This window comes from Ambystoma mexicanum, chromosome 5q (assembly GCF_040938575.1).
Source record: "Ambystoma mexicanum isolate Mex_15411 chromosome 5q, UKY_AmexF1_1, whole genome shotgun sequence".
NCBI lineage: Eukaryota > Metazoa > Chordata > Amphibia > Caudata > Ambystomatidae > Ambystoma > Ambystoma mexicanum.
The window spans coordinates 948,895,857-948,915,041 of record NC_090933.1 but is presented as its reverse complement, the minus strand read 5'-3'; the positions used below and the strand labels follow the sequence as shown (position 1 = coordinate 948,915,041).

The window sequence follows — 19,185 nt, the reverse complement described above, 5'->3', positions numbered from 1 at the left end:
AAATTGACCACCTCATCAGAAAGCACCACTGCATGTTTCAAGGAATAGGATGCCTTCGGGGCAGGTCTATCAAGCTGCACATAGACCCCACCATGGAGCCCAAGGCAGTACGGCATCGCCAGGTCCCTTTTCACCTGAGGGAAGCCGTTGAGAAGGAATTGGACAAATTAAAAAAGGCCGGTATTATAGAAAGAATATCTGGACCAACCCCCTGGGTGTCGCCCATGGTAGTGGCGCAAAAGCCAAAACAACCAAATGCAGTGAGAATCTGCATAGATATGAGGCTCCCGAACGCAGCGATCGGAAGAGAGCGGCACACACACCGACCATTGATGAACTCATTGTCGACATGAACAGAGCCAAACTGTTCAGAAAACTATACCTCCGGTCGGGTACCACCAACTACATCTAGTGAAGGAGTCGAGATACATCACCACATTTTCTTCCCACCTCGGCCTGAGAAGATACAAACGCCTAAACTTCAGAATATCTTTTGCCGCTGAGGTGTTCCAAAACGAAGTGCGAAAAGTCCTGAATGGGCTGGAAGGCACAACCAACATAAGCGGTGACATCATAGTATACGGGACAAATGCAAACAACACCACAAGCGCCGGGCAGCAGTTCTGCAGCGGCTGGAAGACACAGGACTTGCATTGAATGCAGTGAAATGCGAATTCTGCAAGGAAGTGGGGTTGTATGTACATGATCCAGAAGATGTGCGATTTGGCGTTTGTTCACACCCATATATTGAAAAGGCGATCCATTCTTGTATGAAATATACATCACATTATAGTGATATCATAACCATATTTTTTGTAGTGTACAATGCTATGTGATGCCACTTCCTGTTTTGTTAACGGGTGAAAGGTTGTGTTCCATCGCTTCCCGCAATATCACTTCGGGGTGGGGTCAAATGACATCACTTTCTTTGATGTCATCAGGGGTCAAGGGTTGTTTGATGTCACTTTCGCTAGCCCTGGCATTTTGGTGAAATGACGTCCATGCCGTGAGTCCTTTCACGATTAAGCCCTAGGTGTTTTTGAATATCATACAACGCCACGCAACGAAATGTTAGCTGCGGCTTGGGGCTTCCGTGCCTGTTAACAGTTCAATGGCTCAAGAGCATGCTTCTGAGCTCATTTTCTTTCTTCCGGGCAAATCTACTATCGGCTCGGATGATCAAGCACTGCCCTTTTCCCAGAGTCACAACCCCCCTCCCCCCTGTCCCCTGCCCCCGAGACACACAGGCTGATTCCCTGATGAACTTGGCAGCACGTTTCGTTTGTCATCAGCAGCATAGCCTTTCTATGCAAGATGGTGAATTTCCAACTGAAAGACCATTAGTCACCGTGCAAATCTGTGACAGTTAAAGCAGGCAACACAATAAAGCACCCTTTGCAAATGTGTTCATACCCAGTTTAATAGCTTGATATGCTAAAAAGTTGACTTTGATGTCCTTAATTGAATGTTATTAAAACCATACAAAACAACACGCTGGAGGTTTGTGACGAATCTCCAAACCTAATTGAGTTTTTTACACCTCTTTTTTTGTGTGTCTTAAAGCGCTGAAAATAAAGTGGGTACATGCCTTTTGCATCTTACAGTGTTCCATTCAGGATGTGGAAAATAAAGATACACTGACATTATTGTGGCCTAACATGCTGCTGCTATAAGTATTTACATGTTGTCATGATGCTTTACTATGTAATTTGTGAATTTTGCAAGTAAACTCTACAGGACAGTATTATTGTAGATCTTGACACCCAAAACTTAAATATTTGTTCCAAGTAAAGCATGAAGGAAGGTGGCCGTGCCCAAATTGCAAAGTGGGTTAAAATCCCTGCTTTGCTGTTTGGTCTAACTGTGTGATCCCGGGCTAATAATGTAATCTCACGCTGACTTCAACTGCAAATATTGGAGTGCTTATACGTGATTACGGTTGCACCCTTACAATAGGACAGCTTTAAAAAGTGGAGGGACAAATTAGTGTACCCTGGTGCTTCTCTGCTAGTGGCTCCAATACTCTCACATAGAATTGCATTATTGCTGCACCGGCCCTCCGCCAGTCTCGTATAACTTGATTTGTCAGGCAGACATGGGCCCTCATTACAAGTCGGGCGTTAAGGGTTTAACTGCGCCGACGCTCTTTACGGCGCCGTTAACCCCTTAACGCCCGACTTGCTTTTTGCAGGCGTTAAAGTCCAAGGCGCTAAGCGACCTTGGTGCAAATTACGGCACCGTAATTTACGGTGCCGTAATTAGCGCCTTCCCCATCCCCATTATGCCCTATGGGGCAAAAATGGGAATGGGGAAGGGCAAATGGTGAATGGGGAATTACCGCCCCACTCACCTTGGACTGGGGCGGTAATTCCGCCATCCACCATGGCGGAATCCGGCATGGATACTAATAGCACCATGGTCCACCGCCTGACTTGCAATGAGGGCCATAGTCTCACCATCCATTCAGTGCACCAGAGATTCTAGTATAGTGGACTAACTGTGGAAGAACCAACATTACATTTTCTCCCCTGTTGCTCCCAGCCACTGAAGGTCCTTGGGCCGTCCAGAGTACTGCCCCACACTCTGCTATGTCCTGTTATGCTATGATATTGAGCCTCTAAGAGTTGGACCAGACATTGGGAGCAAAGGTGCCAGGAATAGCCCTTCAAAAAACCACTGTGCAGGGACTAGAACATTACGTCTGCACGTAATACCTTTTACTTAAACTCTGCAAGCGAGTCTTGGAGGAAAGATGGGGGCACCAAGCAAACTCTGCAACAACACAATCTACTGCCAAACGCCCACATCCAGGTCAATGGAAGAGTTGTACTTAGCTCAGTTTGTACATGTGTATTTATAAACCATTTATGAACTTATCGTTTTATGTTAAAAGGACTCTACGGCTGTATAGCCCTGGTGCGTAGATGCTAGGTTCTTCCCAGCCATGTTTGCTGTATACTTTGCTAGTAATCAATAAGGGCAGCACATTAGCAGAGAATCAGGGCTGGCGGCAGGGACTTTCAACTCTTTCAAATGAAACGGGCATCAAACCTCGAGGGGCCCCCAGCAACAGCCCCCATATTGCCACTTAGCAGTGTAATAACAAAGCAATATATGCCTTTATATATTGCTCACTTTCTGGGTTTTACAGAGTGCGCTTTGCAGTGCTCGCCTTACAAGCTGCTGCTGGAGCCCGCCCTGCCGTCACTTCCATTGAGGAAAACAGAAATATTATCACCTACTTTAAACACTGTTTCCTTCACGACAGCCACTTTCTTATGAAGAAGGATCATTCACAACTATTGAGCCGTCATTCAGTGTTTCAGCTGCCTGCTGGCTCGTGATAATTGGCAGCTATTAACCTTATCTTTATCTCCATTATAATGTATGCCCTCCACCCCATAGGAACCTCAGGCTGCTTTCTGGTCTAAGCAAGGGGAGCCCCCAACCATCATGTTGAAATGGTCCCCACTCATCTTCAGCCGGGCCCGCAGAGAATACTCCATTATGTTTAGAGAGGACATTTTATCAGACCTATATGCACCACTACATCGAAACAATGTGGCCTTGGCAAATCATGGCCCATACCGCACGTCACAGCGTTGAATACTATGCACATGTACCAGAGGTGCAGCAGTAATACACTTATAAGAACAGCACAAACAATTTTGATAGTGGGGGTGCAAGATATCATGGCCTGAACGGACCTACGGTAATTTGCATCCCCTGCCTCCCTCAGGTTAAATCACAGTAACACAAGTAGTCATTATGTTTTATATTTACTCAGGTCCCAACCAATGTAGAGGGACCATCTATCCCCTCCCTGGACACCCCATACCTTTACAAGGTGGGGTATCATGGCCTGAACGCACCAATGGTAATTTGCCTCCCTGTGGTTAATTTACACTGACACAAGTGGTCATCCTGTTTTCTGTTTAATCTGGTCCCAACCAATGCAGAGGCACTATTTAGCCCCTTCCGGGACACCCACATATCTTTTGATTGTGGGGGTGCATGATATCATGGTCTGAACGCACCTATGGTAATTCACATACTATGTTTTTCTGGGGTTAACTCACACTGACACAAGTGGTCATCCTGTTTTATATTTACTTTGGTCCCAACCAATGTAGAGGCACCATCTAGCCCCTCTCGTGACACCCCCATACCTTTTGAATGTGGGCGGTGCAAGAAAACATGGTCTGAACACACCTATGGTAATTCGCATCCCCTGCCTTCCTGTGATTAATTTACACTGAGACAAGTGGTCATCCTGTTTTGTGTTTACTCTGGTCCCAACCAATGTAGGGGCACCATCTGGCCGCCCCCGTGGCACCCCCATACCTTTGACTGTGGGAGTGCAAGAAATCATGGTCTGAACACACCATGGTAATTTGCATCCCCTGCCTCCCTGGGGTTAACTCACACTAACACAAGTGGTCATCCTATTTTATATTTACTCAGGTCCCAACCAATGTAGAGGCACCAGCTAGCCCATCCCTGCACACCTCTTTAACCTTTGATTGTGGGGGTGCAACATATCATGGCCTGAACACACCTATGGTAATTCACATTCCCTGTTTTTCTGGGGTTAACTCACACTGATACAAGTGGTCATCCTGTTTTATGTTTACTCTGGTCCCAACTGATGTAAAGGCACCATCTAGCCCCTGGCTGGATACCCCCATACCATTTGATTGTGGGGGTACAAGATATCATGGCTTGATTGCACCTATGGTAATTCACATACCACATTTTCTGGTGTTAGCTCACACTGGCACAAGTGGTCATCCTGTTTCATGTTTACTCTGGTCCCAAATAATGTAAGGGCATCATCTAGCCCCTCCCTGGACACCCCCATAACTTTTGATTGTGGGGTGCAACATTTCATGGCCTGAATGCACCTATGGTAATTCACATCCCGTGCCTTCCTGGGGTTAACTCACAGTGACACAAGTGGCCATCCTGTTTTATGTTTAATCTGGTCCCAACCAATGTAGAGGCACCATCTAACCCCTCTCTGGACAGCCCCACACTTTTTGATTGTGGGGGGTGCAATATATCATGGACTAAACACATCTATGGTAATTCGCACCCCCTGCTTCCCTAGGGTTAACTCACACTAACACAAGTGGACATCATGTTTTGTGTTTACTCTGGTCCTAACCAATGTAGAAGCACCATCTAGCCCCTCCCTAAATACCCCAATACCTTTAGATTGTGGGGGGTGCAAGATATCATGGCTTGAATGCACCTATGTTAATTTGCATCCACTTTTTCCCTTGGGTTAATTCACACTAACACAAGTGGTCATCCTGTTTTAGATTTACTCAGGCCCCAACCGATGTATGGGCACCATCTAGCCCCTCCCTGGATACCCCATACCATTTGATTGTGAGGGTGCAAGATATCATGGCCTGGATACACCTATGGTAATTCGCATCCCCTGTCTCCCTGGGGTTAACTCACAATTACATATGTGGTCATCATGTTTTATGTTTAATCGGATCCCAACCAATGAGGAGGCACCATCTAGCCCCTCCCGGGACACCGGTCAGGTTTAAGCATAAACATTCCATTTGACGTGCCTGGCATGAGCTCCTGACCAAATCCAGCCTAGATCCTGCAAAAGATCCTTCCAGTGGTGCTGCTTTTACATTTACTGCATGGGTTTTTGTTGTTGTAGTCCGGGGTGGCATTAGGGTGCCTTTGGGGTTTTTAGCGCGGGGAGCGGACCCCTCTAGAAGGCAAAATATCGCCCCATACCGAGGCATCCACCCAACCAAGATGGCTGCCGCGCTTCACTGAGCGCATATTGCAGGCTGACGGAGGGGCAACGGCTCTTTGCACTGCCCCCTCCTACGAGTGGAGCTGCAGTAATATTGATATTGATATTTTATTTCTATCGCGCTCGTACACAGGGGTTTCAGAGCACAACAAGGCAAGGCAGGGGAACAGGGGAGAACAAAACAACGATCTTACTAGGCCCAGTGACATTGAGAACGCGCAAGTCCATGGGATAGTGGGAGAGGAAAGGTGCATTGAAGGGGAAGAAGTGGAAAGTGCGGAGCAAAGGAGAAACACATAAATAATAATAAATAAATAATAAAGGCAACAAACAGTGGTAGTGCAGCCAGCAATTGGCAAGTGCTGGGTTTAAGGCAGCAGACAGGGTAGGTCTGATAAGTGCAGGAAGAAAAAGGTGGGGGCTGTATGGGTACAGACCCCAGTGCAAGGGGTGGCCCATAGGCAGTGCAGGAGGGTGGCAGGGTGGCCAGGTGCACAGTGCCAAGAGAGAACAGATCAGCAGGGAAGAGGGAGAGCAAAGGCAGAAGCAAGGAGGACGGTCTTGAGTGGCAGGGAGGCTGTTCCAGAGGGAGGCCTGAGCTGAAGACAGAGATCTACCCCCAGCTCGTTTCTTTGAAAAACGACTGAACCTGAGGAAGTTAGAGGTAGAGGAGCAAAGAGCTTGAAAGGAGAGGTATTTGCGGAGGGATAGCTGAAAGTATTTTGGACCCAGGCCCCAGAAAGCCTTGTGGACAATGCAGAGGGTTTTGAATTTAATCCTTGCATCCACTGAAAGCCAATGGGGAGATTTCAGAGCTGGAGAGATACGATCCCAGGGCTTGAGGCCAAGGACATGTCTCGCAGTCCTGTTCTGGATTAGTTGCAGAGGGCAGAGAGTAGAGGCAGGTAGATTTAGAAAGAGGCTGTTATAATAGTCCAACCTAGAGAGAACCAGAGCTTGGGAGACCATGAGCTTCTGGGGGAAGGAGAGGCCGACCAGAGAGTGAAGGGAAAGGATGGTGAAGCAGTGCCGATGAGAAGGATCTCCGTCTTGCTGGCATTCAGACAAAGATCATTGGTGGCACACCAATCTTGAATGGCAGTTAGACAATCAGAGATGAGAGAGGGAGAGGAGGTTGCTGAGGGCAGCCTAAAAATGAGTTGTGTCGTCAGTGTAGCACTGGAAATTTGAGAAGAATATGGCAATGCAGTGGGCGAGAGTTGCTTGGTATTGGTTGAAAAGCCAAGGTGAGCAGTTAGACCCCTGGGGAACACCACAAGTAGAGAGGAAGATAGATGATAGAAGAACACAAGTTGGACCTGGGAGGGTCGATCAGAGAGGAAAGAGGTCTACCAGGCCAGAGCCTATCAGTGATACCCAGGTTATCACAGAGACGGTTGAGCAGGATGGTATGGTTGACCCTGTCGAAGGCAGAAGAGAGATCGAGGAGGATGAGGACAGAGGGAATGTTAGAGTCAAGGTTGGAGAGCAGATCTTCACGGATGTTCAGGAGAGCAGTTTCCATGCTTCTGGCAGCTCTGAAGCCAGACTGGTGGTCATGGAGACAGGCAACAGAACTTGAATGAAGGTTAAGCTGAAAGATGGCCAACTTTTCCAGCAGTTTGTCCAGAAAGGGAGTAATGGAAATTGGCCGATAGTTAGCTGGACAAAAAGGATCAGTTATGGGTTTCTTGAGAAGAGGATGCACAAGGGAGTGCTTCAGAGGGGAGGGGAAGGATCCTGAGGCAAAGGAGTGGTTGCAAAAATCAGCAAGGGCTGGAGCGAGGGTGTCAATGTGTTCCTTGATGGTTTTAGAAGAACAGGGATGAACCTGTTTTGACCAGGGTTTCATAGATCGGACTTGTCTAGCTATCTCATCAGGGGAGAAAAGAGGCAAGGACGAGAAGGAGGGTTGGTGGGGTGGCTGAAGGAGAGTCAACAAGCACAGACGGAGAGGAGGGCTAGGGGTGGATAGGGTGGACAGGATGTCCTGGGTTTTTTAGATAAAGTGAGAGGCAAGGGCGTTGCAAAGAGCCTGGGTGACAACAGGAGGGGTATAGCTTTCAGCAGGATTGTCCAGCTCCTTGCAGATTTTAAAGAGTTTTGCCGAGTTGTTAGATGCTGCAGAGACACAAGCTTGAATGTGGACTCTCTTCTTGGTGCGGACGGAGTCGGCATTGCCTTTGGAGCAGGCGACAGGCCAGTTTGTCAGAGGATGAACAAGAAGCCCTCCATTTCCTCTTAGCCGCCCTATACTTACGTTTAAGTGTAGCTAGGTCCGAGTCATGCCAGGAATTGCACTTGGCTTTGGACTTCAAACGGATCCTCATGACAGGGGCAAGAGCATCAAGAGTATCAGAAATGTGCCAGTGGAACGTATTAGGAGCTGTGGATGGTGCCGAGGCTCTGAGCCACCTGGGAGACGGAGAGGTTACATCACTAAAAAAATCAGTGTGTCTGCCCCATGCGGAACACCATACCATGCCGTAAGCCTCGGCACATGGGCGAGGGGCCTCAGCGATGACCAAACAGTGTGGGGAGAGGAGACACAGGAGTGTGCCCGAACTGGTGATCTCTATCTCCGGGACAGGACCGCAGTGTGGGAGGCAGTGGTCCTGTTGCATGGGAGATGTACATGTGGAGTGTGCTGAGCGGTCACCCGCGCAGGCCTGCTGAGGTATGCAGCATACAGCCCGACTGGGTCCCCTTTGATGTTGTGGTGCTGCGAGATGGGACCGCAGTAGGCAGCGGATGCGGGCTGCCCAGCATTGATAGCTGACAGAGATTGCACTACAGGACTGCACAGCCTGTATTGGCTTGCACGCAATGTACAAACGTTATATTGGAGGACCTGGTCAACTTTGCATAACTCCACAAACGAACTGTACATGCCGACAGCTGCCCGAGTAACGCCTGCCAAACTGATAGTTCACCGGAGAGCTGCTTTGTCTCCCATTTTCTCCCTGCATTACTAGGCACAGAGAAACAGGGTTTTATCAAGAGTTCTAGGGGGCAGTAACCTGGCGACAACAACTTTCTGATGACGAACTGAGACTGTACTGTGCACCCAGCTGCCCTGCCTAACTTGAAGGCCGCAGAAAACACACCTTCGAAACAATCTCTTCCCACTAATACTTGCTTTTACTGATCACTATACAAGGGTGCTTCTAAGTACACAGAATCCCCTTCCTTGCACTGGGTGACTGTGCTCAAGGGGCTGTAAGAGGCACTTCTGCTTTACCCTTTCCATGCCCCTCATGACTGTCATCCCTACTTGACCATCACATGAGCACTGCAATTAGTGGCTGCCCCAGCGCCACTGAATTAATTTCTTCTGCCTCCAAGTCATCCACCTTGAAGGTGCCCTGTACTCTTCGTGACTCTGCATTCTGCATTTCACTCTCTGTGACTCATTCCCACTGTCAACAACTAATTTACTGCTGTGCTGCACTTGCTGTGCCATTCCAAGTCTGTGCCTGTCTACCGAAAATCGTTTTTAGCTGTGCCTCCTTCCTGCTTTCAAAGTGCCTGTTTGCCTGAACATCGTTTTTAGCTGTACCTCCCTCCTGCTTTGAAAGTGCCTGTTTGCCTGAAAATCGTTTTTAGCTGTACCTCCCTCCTGATTTGAAAGCGCCTGTTTGCCTGAATTCTACTCCTTCAACTTCTTTAAGATTATGACGCCATCTTTTCAGAATACCATTTTACAGGTACACTTAGAGTTTGACCTCGTTTCACTTTCAGATTCACCTTTGTAGTCACACTTTATATAATTTGTGTTATACTTTTGAGGGAGAAGTAAATGTACCCATTGGTATGTGGGATGTTACATTAGGAATAGTATACTGTTGAGGAAAGCTAAATGAGAATGTCATTAGGTGTTATTGTTTAATTACGGCGACGTTGAATTACAAGTTGATGGATTATTGTGTATGTATGTGATTTCAGATGACCAACCTCCTGAGGAAGGGGTCATAACCCCGAAACGCGTAGAGCCTGAATTTCGTCTCATCACAAGACAATTCTTTTCATGATGTCCATAACATTTAAGTAACTGTATTATTCTTTGGAATCATGTGTAAATTACAAACTATTGCTTCTATTTACTTTGTGGTGTATTTCTAAATATAAAGTATACATTGTTTATAATTCAAACTCTATTTTGACTGATTTTGTCAGTTTTTGAAGGTGTGCAGGGGACGGGAGTGTCTTGAGTTATAGACACTTTTCTCTTTTATACCTCCTTCCTGCTTTGAAAGTGTCTGTTTGCCTGAAAATCGTTTTTAACTGTGCCTCCCCCTGCTTTGAAAGTGCCTGTTTGCCTGAAAATCGTTTTTAGTTGTGCCTCCATCCTACTGTTTGACCTTACACCTATTCCGATTGGCCTACTGTGCCAAGTGGATAGGCTCAGAACTGTGTTTTTCAGCTTACTTGTTGCACTGTGGTCTTTCTGCTTAGCAAAATCTCAAACTAGGCTGTGTGCACTTGCTACATTGTGTTTCCTCCTGCCTTAGCTAGGATGGAACTTGACTGAGTGCATATACTGCACTGGGTTTCTTTCTGCCTTAGCTAAAATTGAACTTGGAGGTGTACTTGCCGATACCATTCTTACAATCGCTTCTTGCTAGGTATTCAACTGTTACTACCTTTTTACAAACAGCGATTGCTGCTAAGTACATCCTGCACTAAGTCCTGCATGTCCTACCTTGTCCTCAGCTCAGTGCCCCCCTTCGTACCCTCTTATACCCCACCCCCTGTGTTTTTTGCCCCCCCCATGTTCCTCATTACATCAGCCGGTAAGTGTCCTCCTCACCATTGCAGCTAGCTATGTTACTGTTTATCTCTCCAACCCAGGCCTTCCTATTGCAGACACTTTTGTCACGACTTCCACCAGAGAGACTCTCACAGACATTCTCTTTGTTGTTATGTTACCTCACCCGACCTATGGACCTGGCACATAGTTGCCTTTCTCTCTCCTATCGCCTCTTCTCCCATTAATGGGGGCACCCCTTGACCTCTTCCCCATTTCCAGGGTCATCATTAATGTCTATCTGAATGCAACCATCATGGTTCAGGGTCCTCAACCCAATCCTCTTCTCCTTGGTCAGGCTCCCTTGCCTGCTGTGTCTTCCTCCTCCTCTGCACAGGCTCCCTTGCCTGCTGTGCCCTCCTCCTCCTCTGCACTGACACCCTTGCCCTGCCTTACTGTCTCGGCACCCTTGTCGGCCTTTGCCCCTCTGCCATCTTCCACTATCCCGCTGGCTCTCTTGCCACCCTCGATGGGGACCACAGTCCCCTGCACCCTCCCCCCTTGGAAGACCTTCAAAAATGGCAAGCTGAGCCATATTGCCACAACTAACTCTCTCTCTGCTGTCAAAGACTCGTCTGACACCTGCAACCTCCTTGAACGCATGGACCTTGATGTAACCGCCATCACGCAGACATGGTTCAAGGACAGCTCTGTCACGAGCTTTGACACACTCCTCCCTGAAGGATCCAAGAACCTCTCTGTGCCCAGGCCCAAGGGTTCAGGAGGGGGAGTGGTGTTAATCTTCCCAGAATGGATACTTGTCTCTATCATACCCACTCAGGCCTACTCCTCCTTCGAATGCCTAGTCTGCAGGCTCTCACTCTCTCCTAAATCTTCTCTCCTCATGGCCACCTTCTATTGGCCACCAGGACAGTCCACTCGCTTTCTCTCGGAATGGGTTGACCTGGCCTCCTCTCTACTCTCCTCCTACTCTCAACTCCTCCTGCTGGGTGACCTCAACATCCATCTGGACTCTCCTGACTCCTCAGCACCTTACTGCAATGTGTGCGATTCTCTCTCCTTCTCTATCTTACCTTCGGGCTCCACGCACACAGCGGGCCACACTTTGGATGCTATCATCACTACCGACATCACTCTCTCTATCCCTCTCACTACCTCTTTCTTGGACTGACCAATCTCTTCTCTCTTCACACTTGAAGCTCTCCTCTCCCCTTGCATCGGCACACCCGGCACGGCCACTCGGTTTCAAAGTCACCAGACCCATGAAAAGAGTGACAGCGGCTGCCTTTGCCTCCGCCTACTCTCCACCTCCTACTCCTGCGGCTGACTCCGACCCTGACACAGTCTTCACTAACTTCAATCTCTCTATCTCTAACACCCTTGCTACTCTTGCCCCTGTCATAAGTGTCTGACTGAAGCCTTCCAAAAAGTGCAGCTCTTGGTACGACTCTGATCTGGCAGCCCTTAAATGCAAGTGTAGGGCAGCTGAGTGGAAATGGAATGCGTCAGGCAGCCCCTCTGACAAACTGGCCTGCCGCCTCCTTCAAACTCAATATCGACTCTGCATCCACACTAAGAAAAGAGTCTTTATTTAAGCACGCATCTCTGCGGCATCAAACAACACGGCCAAACTTTTCAGTCTGTAGGGAACTGGACAGTCCTGCAGCAGCCTCCTCTTCTGTCACACCCACCCTGGACCTTTGCTCGGCCCTGGCTGCACACTTCACCGCAAAAACCCAAGACATCCTTTCCTCTCTCACTTCCACACCACTTCATACACCAACACCTCTGGAGCCTCCCTTGGCCCCTCCACGACTTTTCTTCTCTTCTCTCACTCCCATCACACCTGTTGTGGTCACCAGACAAGTCTGGCCTATGGAGGCCTCATCCAACCAGGTGGACCCTTGCCCCTCCAAAACCATTTAGGACAACATTAACTCTCTCACTACAGCCTTGGCTGATCTCTGCAATCTCTTTTGCCACTGGAGTCTTCCCTACTTCTCTTAAGCACTTCATTGTGCACCCTCTGCTTAAGAAACCCTCTGCCGACCCCTCCATTCAGGCAAACTACCACCCCATCTCTATCACCCCTTTCATTTGCAAACTCCTGGAGAAGCTAGCTATCTCTCAGCTCACCCCCCACACTGAATCTGTTGGTTGCCTCCAAAAGTATCAGTCTAGCTTTAGAGCATCCAGAGGCATGGTAACTGCTCTTCTGAACACCTTTGAAGACCTGCTCTCAAATCTTGACACTAACACTCCCTCTGTCCTCATTCTTCTTGACCTCTCCTCTGCCTTTGACACGGTAATCCACAACATCCTGATCACACATCTCTGTGACACCCTGGGAATCACAGGTCAGGCTCTGGCGTGGTTAACCTCCTTCCTATCTGACCGCCCATCCCAGGTGGAACTTGGGTCCTTTCTCTCTACTATCACTCTTTCAAACTGCTGTGTTCCCCAGGGTTCTAGCCTATCCCCTGGTTCTTAAATGTCTACATGGCTGCCCTAGCACGTGTGATTACCACTTTCATCTCTAACTTCCAGTGTTATGCGGATGACACACAACTCTCCTTCAGGCTACCCTCAGCCACCTTCTCTACCTCGCTCACATCTGACTGTCTGCCTACAATTCAGTCATGGTGTGCTGCAAACGACCTCTGCCTCAACGCCAGTAAGACTGAGATTGTTCACAATGGGACTCCTGCTCCCGCTTTCCCACTCTCACTCTGGCCTGCCTCCCTTGCCCCTGCGCCCGCACCCACCTGCGAGGCAATAAACCTTGGGGTCGTCTTCGACTCCACTCTCTCCTTCTCCACTCAAATTTTAAACAGCTGTAAAAAGTCCAAATACCAGCTGCACCTCCTCAGAGGTACTCTTCCTTTTTTCACCTTGCCCCAGCAACTCACTGTCTCCAAAGCCCTGGTTCTCTCTAGACTGGACTATTGCAACAGCCTCTTTCTCAACCTCCCTGCCTCTGCTTTGCACCCTCTGCAACTCATCTAGAACAAAACCGCAAGACTTATCCTTGGCCTCAAGCCCAGGGACTGCCTCTCTAGAGTGCTGAAATCCCTCCAATGGCTCCCCATGGCTGCAAGGATCAAGTTAAAGACCTTCTGCATTGTCCACAAGGCTTTCTGGGCCTGGAACCTACCTATCTGCAAAAGTGCCTACCTACATACTGTCCCTCCTGAGCCTTCCGCTCATCTACCTCCAACCTTCTGCGAGAGAGCCGGTTCTCCAAGCAGAGATTTGGAGGGAGATCTTTATCCTCAGCAGGGGCCACCCTCTGGAATAGCCTCCCTCCTGCCCTCCATCTTGAGCCTGATCTCCTTAGGTTGTGGAAACTCCTTAAGACATTCCTCTTCTCCTCTTTCTTCTCTCTCCCTCTACCCTGCTAACCTCTCTCTCCGCTCTATTCCCTTTCTCCCTCCTTTTCCTCACAGCTTGTCGACTGGCCTCTTGGTGTACCTCAGAGTCTCTCAGGTCCCTGGCTCCCTCGCCAGTCCTTTCGCACTTGCCTCCGGGCTTGCACTTGTCTTCGTTGCTACTGCACTTGGTCGATGGCCCATGAGAATGGCATTCTCTCAGCACTTACCCAGTTCTAACTAACTGGGCACACTTGGATTCCCCTTCCTCCCCACTCCTGTACCGTCTGTGCACTTGCACGATCTGAACGTACCATGCCTTGAAGATCGTCTATCTGTCTTCCCTGTCTCCCCTCCGTGCATGGTGGCGCCTAAATGCTCTTGGAAAACCTTCAGAAACGTCATCAGACCTATGTGCTGTTATCTACACTGTTAATTGTATTATATGCACCTATTCTGCCTGTGCAGACTTGTATTGTTCAAGGGCTCTGAATGACTGTTTTTTCCCCTGGTTGCCTTCCTCCTTGAGCGCTTTGAACCACTTGCCTTCTGTATAGGTGCTTTACAAATAAACATTACCATATCATACCCCCATACGTTTTGATTGCGGGGTGTGCAAGATATCATGGGCTGATAGCACCTTTAGTAATTTGCATCCCCTATTTCTCTTGGAGTCATTTACACTAACACAGGTGGTCACCCTGTCTTATATTTACTCTGGTCCGAACCAACGTATAGGCACCATCTGTCTCCTCCCTGGACACCCCCATACCTTTTCATTGTGGGGGTGCATGATATCATGGCCTGAACGCACCTATGGTAATTGTTTTTAAAACATTTTTTATTATTGTTATTGTTGACAATCCACTTTTCAATAAAAATGTTTCTTCAATAATACAATAGCATAAACAAATATTGACACATTTTGTATATCTACAAGTGTACCAACATATTGAATAGACATCAAACAAACAATTAAAGATATAAGTACAAAGAAAAGAAAAATATAGTTTCACATTAAAATACAATATTGCCTTTAAGTTTCAATTCATACATTTTCATGGACATCAAACCTCTAATTTAAAGAAAGTTATGAATTTCACAATTACAATTTGTGCTGCCGTTAGCTTAGCATGAAATAGTATCTTCCACAATTCTTTTGATGTCAACATTTTATATTGTTCAAAATATGGTTTAAATAGTATGTTCTGCTGATTAGCTAAGGTGGCACACCCAGTTAACAAATGCTGTAAAGTTTCATGATGGTCTTGGTTGCAGCAAAATCTACAGATGTTCTCACGCTCAGTGATTTGGTGTCGCTGAGTTTGTAATTCTTTGGTTTTACATTCATTTTGCCGATAACGTAATAGAACATTTTGAAATTTGGGATTCGGGAACTGACTCGAAACCTCTTTTCTATGAAAGGGTTTTCTTTGAATACCCTGTATGTCTTACATAAGTCTATGGTACTGATCAAATCGGATTGCCATAGCTTATATTTTGCTCTAGTTGGATTGAGAATAAGGAGTGCTTCTGTGATATTTGCTGCGACCATTACAGATGTTACATGGTTCCTTCATTGTCATGGATATTCATGGTCCGAATCAAGCATATACTTTGCTACTTTAGTTACAAGCATATTAGGCATAGTTGCCATGCAAAAATGTCTATACAGCGCAAGAATTTTCTAATTGCCCATAGCATATAATGACGGTAAGCCTAGTTCGTACCTTACGATACACATGGGCTGACTCTTTGGAGGACCTAAAACTCTTTTCCAGAAAAAGATCCTCTATTGTTGTCTAAAACTGTTCAGTTCTTAAAGGTTTAGTTTCTATTCCGTACAAAATAATGGCTGTATCATTTTGCATGTAAAATGTGACTACAGTTAGACAAGAGAATTTCCCATATCTTTGCTTGTCTTAATAAGGTTTGTGATGTAGTTGAATGAGTTTTCGCTCGCAATTCCGTCAGGTATGGTTCATCAGCTAAGTGATTATTGATGTTAATCCCTAAGTATTTATACTCATCTATAACTTTTAGCTGTCCACCACCTAAATGCCATTTGACACTAGGAGATTTCGTCGTTTTTTTATATCTGCAGCATAGAACTTTTGTTTTCTCGACATTAATTTGCAACATATTTTGTCGCGTGTATTCCTCCAAAGCAGATAGCAATCTCTGAAGGTCTCTGGGTGTCTTTCACAGTAGGACGATATCGTCCGTGTATTGTAACCATGGCAACAAAGATGAGCCTAATCGGGGGGGTCCGCGGTGAGTGAAACAAAGTTGTGCCCGATATCAGCTATAAAGAAGTTGAATACAGTAGCTGTTATACACAACCCTGCTTCAACCCACAATAGGTGTTTATTGGAGCCGAGAGTTGCCCTTCCATAGTCAATCTGACACAAAAAGAGGTATTCGAGTGCAGCTGAATAATAAGAGCTAGGAGCGATGGAGGGCAGGCTGCACTAGTTAGTTTATCCAACAGCAATGATCTACTAACAGAGTTAAAAACAGACTTAAAGTCCACGTGTGCCATGTAAATTGGTTGGTGTGATATTTTGACTTGTTGGATTTCTGTTATTATTGTCAAATGTATTGCGTGCCGATGCCGGGAATGAAACCCGTCTGATGTGGGTCATAAAGTTTGTTTTTGATGATCCATTGATTGAGATCTCTCAAGATCAGTCTCGAGAAAAGTTTCCCTGGAGCATCTAGAAGTGCAATTGGGCGGTAGCTACCAGGATGTTGTTGGTTTCCTTTAAAAAAAATCAGAACTATCGTTGATTTATGCCACGAGGCTGGGATCTGTTGAGAATCAATAACACCACTAAAGATTAGTTGCAATATTTGTGCCCATAATTTTGGATTAGACTTTAAGGTGAAATTTGATAAGTCATCAGGGCCTGGCGCTCACAATCTTTTGAGTTTCAAGATATAGTATTCAATGTCTTCACAATCAAAATTAAGAGCAAGCTTAGTCAGTGGTGTGCTACCTGCCTCAAAAGCCACCTGATCGTGAGAAGCATACAATGTTGAAAAATGCTCTATCCAAGTCTGCGCAGTGATAGCATGTATTTGCAACAAGAGTTGTGATGTGAGAGTGGCCTGATTGAGTAATTGCCATATTGCTCTCGAGTTCTTAGATGCTAATGGTCGTAGCATATTCTCACCATCTTTTTGATACATAAGGGATTTCCTAGATATTACCGAATTTTTGTATTCTGCCTTCAGACGTCTTGTGTGAGTAATAATCAACCGGGTACAGATTTTTTATGGACTTAATTGCTTTGCGAAGGGGAGTTTTACGTTGCTTGAGATCTGGATCAAACAAATGTTTATGCTTAAACATTGGTTTATTTGATCTTGTCTGAGCCTTCTTGAAATGTTAAAGAGTTGCCACGTAAAGTCCGTCTTAGGCCAACACAGCTGATTTTCCAAATGCATTGCATTTTAAACAGTAATAAAGGCTATATAGTTGGTCATCAGACAACCGCCGCTGGTTGCGGCCATTAGCCACCATCAAGTGGTTACTTGAGCATTCAAGGGCAGTGGAGGATACATTCCATCGCCAAGATAAGGTCAGCTGATCATGATCGCTGATGCATTGTTCATGAATGCTAAAGTTGTCAATAAGTGAAAAGGTACTACAGTCCGTATATATATAATCAATGGTGGCTTGTTGATTTTGGCGACGCCACGTTGGTTTGGCAGGAACATCTCCCTCCACTGCCCCATTGCGCATTAGTAGTTGACAATCTGCCATAAGCCTAGTCCACCTACGAGCCAAGACGGTGTCATGGTGATCTTTATTAGAAAGGCAATGAAGGTTCAAATCCCCTACAACAAGTACAGTTGTCACCGATATATCGGAAGTAATTAAGTTCAGCAAAGCTTCAATGTCCACATAAAATGCGTCATCCGAGATGGTTGTACGGTTCCATTAAATATTTACTAAGGCTATGTTGTGTGAGTCAATAGAGATTCTAACAAGTTTCAAATGATGATTGGGTTCGCCCCATCTGGTCAGAGTTAGGCCAGATGATATTTTAGATGCCACGAGCAGGCCCGCCATTGGTCTACCCTTAGGTTGTTGTATTGCAGGTATGGTTAGAATTCTGTAATTATTCCATACAGGGATGTCCACTAACCAAGTTTCCTGCAGTACTATAATATCGAATTGGTCAAGATCTCGTAGGTCGCTGTTAATGAAATTCCTGTGACCACGAGTATTCCACTTAATCAAGTTCAATGTACGGGAAAAATCGTTTTGTGATGGTTATGAGTCAAGAGTAGGCCATGTATGATCCTCTCATGTGTTGGAGATAGAAATATTTCAATTTCTCTCAAACACAGGATTTGGTACGTGAGTTACTCTAGAATCTAAGTTTTGACCCAATAGCTGGTAATGATTTGGGTGTAGTATTTGCTTTTTCATATTAGAACTCTTTTTCTGAAATGTTTCATATGACAGGGTGAATCTCAGATCGTAAATGGGTTGTCTGGCCTCCCATATTAAATTGAGAATAACACCAGATTGAATTCACATTCGAGCACAAGATAAATTAGAGTCATGCAATTAGCTGGTCAAGTGGCACAGCGAGTAGAGCGCTCGCTTTGACATCTGTGCAGATCCTGCTAACGCAGGTTCGAATCCCGGCAGGGCCAAACTCAGCCTTTCATCCTTCCGAGGTCGATAAATGAGCACCACACACTGTGGGTAATAATAAATAAGTAAGAGAAACCCAAGTCCTGACAGAATATTTGAAACCCATAATTGTTGGAACTGTATTCTGAACTTGGGGAAGGGAGCTAGCCACTGCTCCAGACCTTGTGTTGAACACTATTGAGTTAGAATAACCCTACACTACACTTATGTATTAGACGTGAGGGCAAGCATAGGTTTTGACACAAGCAGACTTTTGATTTGGAATTACGGACATAGACTTTCCTTAGTTGCTTTAGGTAGGGAAATCCCCACCATAGCTATAGGGCAAGTTAGGATTTACACCCATCCTGATACTTAATAAAGATTCTATTGTTGAATTCACAATCTGTTATCTGTGTCATCTCTAGATACCATGCCTGTCTCATAGCGCTCACTCTCCCTTTGCAGGGAGGTGATGCACCTGTGCTTCTGGCTGTTGGAGAATCAGATCTCAGTCTCGGCAGTGCATCTGGCAGGGATGGAAAATGGATTGGCGGATGCTCTCAGAAGGCAGAGCACAGTCTCATACGAGTGGGAAGTGCACCATGAG

The 19,185-nt window shown here is 46.4% G+C and overlaps 1 long non-coding RNA gene across 2 annotated transcripts in view; it reads left to right on the top strand.

Annotated features, from left to right (window-relative positions):
* The window catches only part of LOC138497801 (uncharacterized), a 251,679-nt gene that overhangs the window by 50,732 nt on the left and 181,762 nt on the right, over positions 1 to 19,185 (top strand). Inside the window, exon 3 of one of the 2 annotated variants that reach the window (XR_011278646.1) lies at positions 9,734 to 9,943. The exons of the other annotated variant lie outside the window; for it this stretch is intronic. This is a non-coding gene — a long non-coding RNA (uncharacterized lncRNA). Of the gene's footprint in view, positions 1 to 9,733; positions 9,944 to 19,185 lie in introns of those variants that run through there. 2 annotated transcript variants of the gene reach the window in all.